Genomic DNA, 7,481 nt, shown 5'->3' with positions numbered 1-7,481 from the left:
GCAAGTACAGCTCCACTTCTACATAAATTGTGCATGCCTTTATTTCTAGTTATTACTCCTTTCATCAAAGCATTCCCTTACAATGAGGAAAACTGAAGCCTGAAAGAGAGTAATATGGGGCCATTCAATACCAAGTATAAGGCTGTCAATGCTTCCATTACCACTGGGCTCAGAGCATGTTGCCACCTAATAACAGGGGCTGCACAAGTCTTTCTATTAATAGTTCTTTATAGCCTGTTAGCAAACACGTGTGATAGCTCCTGAAACTGCACTTTCTGGGTTTTGTTCCTGTGCTGTGCTCCCCTTCCACCTGCTACGTCACATTCTCTCATCAGACTCCAATCCATCTTTTTCTTCATAACTGCTTGTGCAGAATAAACTGCAGAATTAGATCTCTAGAAGAATGAATTCTTATGGAAAGGAAAATATTTTCATTATAGAACAATCTCTGATTAAAAAAACTGTATCCCACTGCAACCTTTAGTAACCAGAAAACATGATCATTCTGCAGTAAGTTCATAACCTAAAAAGACAAAGTTCAGACCAAATGTGACATAGCTGAAGTGGGAGTTTTAATTACACACCGAACACTACCCTTTCTCACACTGCCGTTTTATTGGTGGCTAGAAGATAATACATTTTATAAAAGGATAACAGATTCACTGTGTCTTGGTATATTTTTGAAGGGATTGTAGAGATGGACACTCACACCACAAATAAGTCATGTGGTATTTAAATCTGAAGAGTTTCAGAGCCCAAAGGTTGATGTAATTACATAATTGTGTTACATGCAAGTGTTTTTAAATTGTTCAGCTCCAGGACATCAAAAATTCCCCTACATGGAGGCAGAGAAATTATTTTAGCCATCATTTTCCATGCAAGTATTCAGTAAATTCTTTTCCTGGAAGTGTTAAGTGTCAGACATATAATTAAATATTATAGTCAAACAAAACTGGAGAACAGCTAATAAGGGTTATTCAGAGCAGTTAGTCACCATTACACCCACACCAGTATTTCAAGGACATCTCAGAAATCTTTGTTGAATGTAGTACTTCGGGGCATCTGAGCATAACAGAGCTTTGTAAAAGCAGGTGTGCCGTGGATTCTTAATGTGACAAGAGAATGTTAAGAGAACTATCTAACAGATTTGTTAGCTTATAGAACATATGTAGCATGTAAGACTGTTGATCACATCACGTCTGATGGAAGCTTGCAATTCTATGGCATTTCTTTTGTGCATCCATCTCACTCAGATGTCCCCCTCCTAAAAAGCTTGTCCCTCAAAATTTAAATTGGGTAAATTAACACTTGTCAACAACTGTGGATGAGGGAACATGCTTCACCATAGTCACACCACAGAAGAGCAAATGCTTAGTCTGCAATGAGCTGCAATGCTGATTTCATTACGACGTGCCTAGCTACAGCAGCAGAAAGTGAAATACTCTAAAGTATTCAGGGATTTATGGTCATTCTGTCCCTTCATGACAACTACAAATGGGGTTAATAAACTGCAGAAAAGTTCTCTATTGAAAATATTTATGGAACGTGCAGCAGCACTTCTCAGGATAGCTCTGAAACATCACGTCTAATTTTTACAACAGATTGACTGTGTTTACTTAGTGCTACTTATTACTAAACTAGTGAAGCTGAATGTTGCTAATCTGTATGTATGGGAACTGCTGAATCATGGCCTGAACCTCTGATTGATCACCTGAGGTGAGCAATGAGTCAGCTCTGGGACCACAAGTGAAGGCAATTCACCTGTGCTGCCGGAAGGAGTGGAGCTTGGTTCCACCTCTCCTAGACCCATTTAAGAGCTGGCTACCAGTGGGGAAGGTTCTTTTTCTGGAGATCCCTCCTCTGGAGTTTTACAGCGAGCCCAGAACAAGGGTAAGCACTCTCTCTATTCTCTTTTTGGTATAATAACCTACTTAGCCAAAATTTCTGGTAAAGTTCATAATTATAGCACCTTTATATTCATTAATTATATACTGAAATAAAAAAGGATGCAGTTTTAATTGACCAGTTTAAAAATGAGCATCAGCAAGTTGCAAAGAGCAGGAAGGCTGCTATGTTGCTTTTCTTCAGTATGACTTGCTTGATACCCACAGAGTTCTACCGGTTTGCTGCTGGCAAGACAGATAAACTGTCTTCAGTTTATGCCAGAACTTCTTTACTGAGGAGAAATTCCAGTTGATTAGGTCTCAAAACTCTGAACTCCCTTTTAATCCTTAGTTTCTGCTTTATTTTTGTTTTGTTTGTTTGACTTAATTAAGTTTAGGGATTGCTCCAAAAATAACATCTCCTATTTTATTATGCCCGTGACATCAGAGGCAGATGTTGGTGGTATTCCAGTGGAGGTTGAACCTTCCTGCTAATATGTTGTTACATCTTGTTGCCACGTGACGGCAGCAGAGGGGAACTCTGACAAATTGGTGTCTGAGATGGAAGTGTATATGGAGCAAAGGATGGAATTTAATTCCCTCTTGAGGAAAAAAAATGGCACCTACTGACATTCACTGATGTTTGCTGAATGTTTCTGGAGACCAAACAGTGGGTATGAGCGCAGTGAGGTGATGGGTGGTGCATTTCAGCAGTGGCAACAGTGACAGTAAGTCACCTCCACTGGTACAGGTTCTTGTGAGCGGGGCATGTGGGCTCTTACTCATTGCTAGTGAAAATGCACTGCTAATGGTGATGACTATCTTGAAAATAGTGTTTTGTAGGTGAGAATTTGTTCCATCAAATAGTGTTTTTGTGTTCTTTGTATCTGTTGTCATTTCCATAGAAATAATTAGGAGGAAGAGCAACGTGCATGTGTGACTTGCCTAATATAGCTAGAAAATGTCTCCCAAAATGGTAACTCTTTACTGTCTGTTCAACCCTCTACCAATTTCCTCGAATAAAGAGAAATTACAGTCATTCTCATAAAAGCAAACCAAAGCCCAACATGTTATTATGATCTGATGAAACTAAGTGCACAGGAATTTTTTGGAACAACTGCAGACTTTGTTGAAGCCAGCTAATTGCCATCCTAATACAAGTAGTTATTTCAGTACTTTCTTTCACAGTAGTATTTTTTGATGCTTTAGAAATGTTCTAGACATATCCACAATGCACTTCCATTGTGATTGTTCAAACTAGTGTTGTGTAAAAATAAAATTGTAGAAGTTGTTCTATGGGGCTTTTTTTTGTTTTATTTTGTTTTTCAGAATATGTAGGAGAGCAACTGCTGGGATCTGGGGTGTTTTTGCATTATTTTGATTTTATTTGATGGAATTAAGATATTTTTTGAAATCTTAAATGTACAGTTAGACGGGTGCATGACAAAAGTCTAACAAAAGCCAGTATATCTAACACAGGGAAATGGGAGTTTCCTTAGCATCAGACATCTAGAAGGTGATTTCAGAAGTCAAACAGCTTGATGACCAGATAAGCCTGCAATTGCCAGCACCTGTTTCAAGGATCTGAGATCTTCATATAAGCAGGTGAATCAGACCAAGGTGTACATTTGCATGTGATTTTTGAAAGACTGTTCTAGCATGGACAGTCCTATTCTTGTCAAGATACTTATGACCTAAACTCACTTTGAGTAGTACTTTGGCCATGGTTTCAGGTAAAATAGGGGCCTGTATGCACTCTGTATACCTTCTTATATTTTAATAGACAATCTAATTTAAAGGTTCCTGTGGATTACACTGAGATCACAATGAGATTTCTTCTTTCTGGATAGGATAGTTAAGCACTGCAAGGGAGGTGCTTGGGTAACCATCCCTGGATGTGTTTAAAAATTATTTGGATGTGGTGCTCGGGGAGCATGATTTAGCGGAGGGTTGTTAGGGTAGTACAGGTAGGTTGTAGTTGGGCTTGGTGATCTTTAAAATTGTTTCCAACCTGAGTGATTGTATGATTATATGTCACTCCTGAGAGTATGTTCTAAAATAATGGAGTGTAAAAAGTAGTTTTAAAGCAGCTTCTGTTGTTCTTCTAGTGTTACCCTTTCAGTACTTATTTGGTGTGAGAAAAAAAAAACAACCTTTTTCTAATGCCTATCTAATCCAATGCCTTTTCTCCAATCCTATCTATTCAATGCCTATGTGAACAGTAGTGTAGGATCTCTACTGAAAAGCAATCTTAATCCTGTAGAAGAGGCAAAATATCTCTCAGTAGACAACTATCCATATTTCCTCCTGCACTGTTGATGACTTTGCTGTGCTATTGCCAGACATCAGTTTTCTGGGAGCAAAAAAAATTGTAGTCTTTCCTCTACTGGATTTTCACCTCAAAAATTGGGCCCAGGGTTGCACACAGCCACTGTGCTCAAAGCTGAACTGTGATTTACAGAATGAATGAGAGCTGACAGAATGTGGCAGGAAAGAAAACACCCTTGTAGCAAATTGCAGGTTGCTGTGTTTTAAACTTGATTGGTGCGTGTGTGTGTGTGTGTGTGTGTGTGGTTATGACCAAAAACTGGTGAATGTAGTGAATGTATGTATGTATACTGCTCCCCTAGGAGAAGTATTTAATTTAGCTGTGTTTCTTGAGATGTCTGAGCCTGTCTGAATAGGGAAATTTACCAGCTTAACTATGCTGCTCTAATTCCCCATGAGGATGGAAGAAATAAGTGTGTCCACAGAGGCAGTTATGGTTCTGGCAGTAAATCTCCACAGATACCCTTCTGGTTTTGTGTGGAACAAGAAAATTCAGACCTTATTTTCAAAACATGTAATTGATGAAGTTGAAGCACAGGGGTGCACAGCTGCTTAATCTAAGGGGAAAGAGCTGGGGGGCTGTTTGTTATGTTACATTATATACAGTATATACATAGGCTTATAATTGCTTATTTTGATACAGTTTGATGCCCTCTCTATGCTCCTCAGCTTTATTTCGGTTGAACACTGATAGAGTCACATGGAATCATAGAATCATAGTATGGCTTAGGTTGAAAGGGACATTAAAGCCTGTCTAATTCCAGCCCCCTGTCATAAGCAAGGTTGCTACCCAAGGCCTCATCCAACCTGGCCTTGAACACCTCCAGAGATGGAGCATTCACAGTTTGTCCGGGCAGCCTGTGCCAGTGTTACACCATTCTCTGAGTAAAGAATTTCTTCCTAACCTCTAACCTGAATTTCCCCTCTTCTAGTTTTAAGCCATTCCCCCTTGTGCTATCACAATCAGACCATGTAAAAAGTTGGTTCCCCTTTTGCTTGTAATCTCCCTTTCAGTACAGCAAGGCAGCAGTGAGGACATCCCAGACTCTTCTTCAAGTTAAACCTCAGTCCCTCATTCTGTTGTCTTAAAGCTGCTTCAGCCCTCTGATAGTCTTTGTAGCTCTAAAGACTTTGTTGCCACCAAGACTTTGTGCAGCAGGCATTGCATCAAGATCCCCAGTTTAGTAAAACAGACTTCCAAAAGCACTTTATTTCCTTATTTAGTAATTGGCAGAGGTGTTACACATGGACTTGTAGAAATAGATCTTACCAGCCTAATCTGCCTCAATTTGCATATCTAGAGTTGCATTTTGGAGGATTTTAAAACCATTTCTCTTCTTAGCTAACCAAACAGGCACATAACTTTTCTGATTTTTTCTTCAGGTGGTGGGACAAGCTCTTGTTAGGGCCCAAAATGGAAGTAACTGTATTACAACCACTTATGGACCATCACCAACACAGAGTAGATATTCTATGGTTGTTGCCAATGGAAAAATAATAGAAATACTCCATTGGTGATGACAAAATAGGGAGTATAATTTAATCTAGTAAATGCACAAACATTGTCATAGAGCATTAGAGCTTGAGGTCTTCTAGAAATGAGCTGTCAGGAGGAAAAAATACAGAAAGTGCAGTTGGTATCAGAAGGGTGATATCTGACCTGAACTTGGTGTGTTTTTTCTAAAACATTAGTCCTATGTAGGACTAGGAGTCTTTTAACTTGATCAGTGTTCTTGCCTTCAGATAATAAATACACACTTTTTTATATTGAGCTGAATATGAATGTGGGCTGTAGATAATTTTTCAGCTTTTCACTCAAGTGCTTACCCCATCTTTTCCTACTCCATAAAATATGCAACTGAGCAGACTCCATTGGAGCTAACAGGAACAAAAATAATTAATTAGCTGTATAATCTTAAATTGTTGTTCTAGGTGTTATGTTAATTTTTGTAAGAGGTGGTTTAAATCATTAAACTGAGCTCTCGATGCTACAGGGACAGGCCTGGAAGCTCAAATTAAACTGATTAAAACTTGTAAAATATTTTGTTCTGATTTCAGAACAAAATCTGCTCAGCTGAAATTTAAGATAATATTCTGTCCTTTAACAACTTTCAGTTCCAACTTAAACTGCTACAAATCCCTTTTAGAGAATTCAGTTGGATTTACTGTTTCAGACAAAGTGCCTTACAATTAGATATCCATAGTAGATCCCTCTCAGAGAGGCATAGTATCCCTCATTGCCAAGAAAATATGAAATATTAATAAAACAGGTATTCTTCACAAACTGGTAAATTTCTAAAAAACAGTTTACATAAGTGCTTAGGTTTCTCTGAGGTTTTCTCTTGTTCTGCTGAATCCTTCAATGCACAAAGGGATTCACCACCGTTTCCATGAAGGTCACAATTGTGCTGGCAGTTTGGAAAATCAAAGGAAGGACTTCAGTTTTTCATTTACCATCTTTCCCACAGTACTATTTAAGCTACATGTGTGTATAACTTTTTTCCTGTAAATATTTTATTGCCACTTCTGACTCTAGCAGGGGCTTAGGAAACTGGGAATTCATTTAAAAAAAAAAAACAAGTGGCAAAGCATTAAAGATCTTTGAAACTCTTATGATTAAACAATCTCTATGTCTTTGTTTAATAAAGAATGGACTTGACTGAAATACATAAGTAATGTCATATGAGATGCTTCTAACCAGCTTTTGTCAAACACACCTCAGTTGGGAGTTTAGGCAGATGGATCTAAAGGCATTTGCTCAACCCTAACAAATTCATACTACATAAAGCTGAGAAAGGCAAGCCTATCTCACCTGACATATTAAACCTACAAGTAGATTGCCTAAGCCAGACCTACAGTTTTCTCAGGTAAGGATAAATCTGCAGTATACCAAAGTATAATGCGTGTAATAGAGTGAGGTGCTCTCATTTTACACTGTTTGATAATAGAAGAGTGAAGATATTCATGAAATGTTACCATTTGAAATTAATAAGGAATGCAGGAACGTTTACTTCTAGAAAACTTTTAGGAAAAAGATTGTTTTTCCTAAGTCGGAAAAAGTTCAAACAGCCTGAGACAAAAAATATTGAATCTGAATTTTATATATTCTACCTTAGATGCAAAGAAAAGTTACTGAACAACATTTCCCTGAATTTGGCCTGAAATATATAAGAATATGAGACAGCCTCTAGCGGTATTTGTCAAAACTAACATTCATCACCATCAGCAAGAGAAAGCTGAAAAAGAGTTGCTCAAAGTAAAGAGCTTGAT

The 7,481-nt window shown here is 38.1% G+C and overlaps 1 long non-coding RNA gene across 1 annotated transcript in view; it reads left to right on the top strand.

The window, feature by feature from the left end:
• The first annotated feature begins 1,853 nt into the window (after positions 1 to 1,853).
• The window catches only part of LOC122189696, a 13,062-nt gene continuing 7,434 nt past the window's right edge, over positions 1,854 to 7,481 (top strand). Inside the window, exon 1 of the long non-coding RNA XR_006181934.1 lies at positions 1,854 to 1,890. This is a non-coding gene — a long non-coding RNA (uncharacterized LOC122189696). The remainder of the gene's footprint in view (positions 1,891 to 7,481) is intronic.

Source organism: Lagopus leucura, unplaced genomic scaffold (assembly GCF_019238085.1).
Source record: "Lagopus leucura isolate 7727_CA_CO unplaced genomic scaffold, USGS_WTPT01 Super-Scaffold_100157, whole genome shotgun sequence".
NCBI classification, from domain to species: domain Eukaryota; kingdom Metazoa; phylum Chordata; class Aves; order Galliformes; family Phasianidae; genus Lagopus; species Lagopus leucura.
Note: the sequence above shows the minus strand (reverse complement) of the source record. Positions and strands in the feature narration are given on the sequence as shown.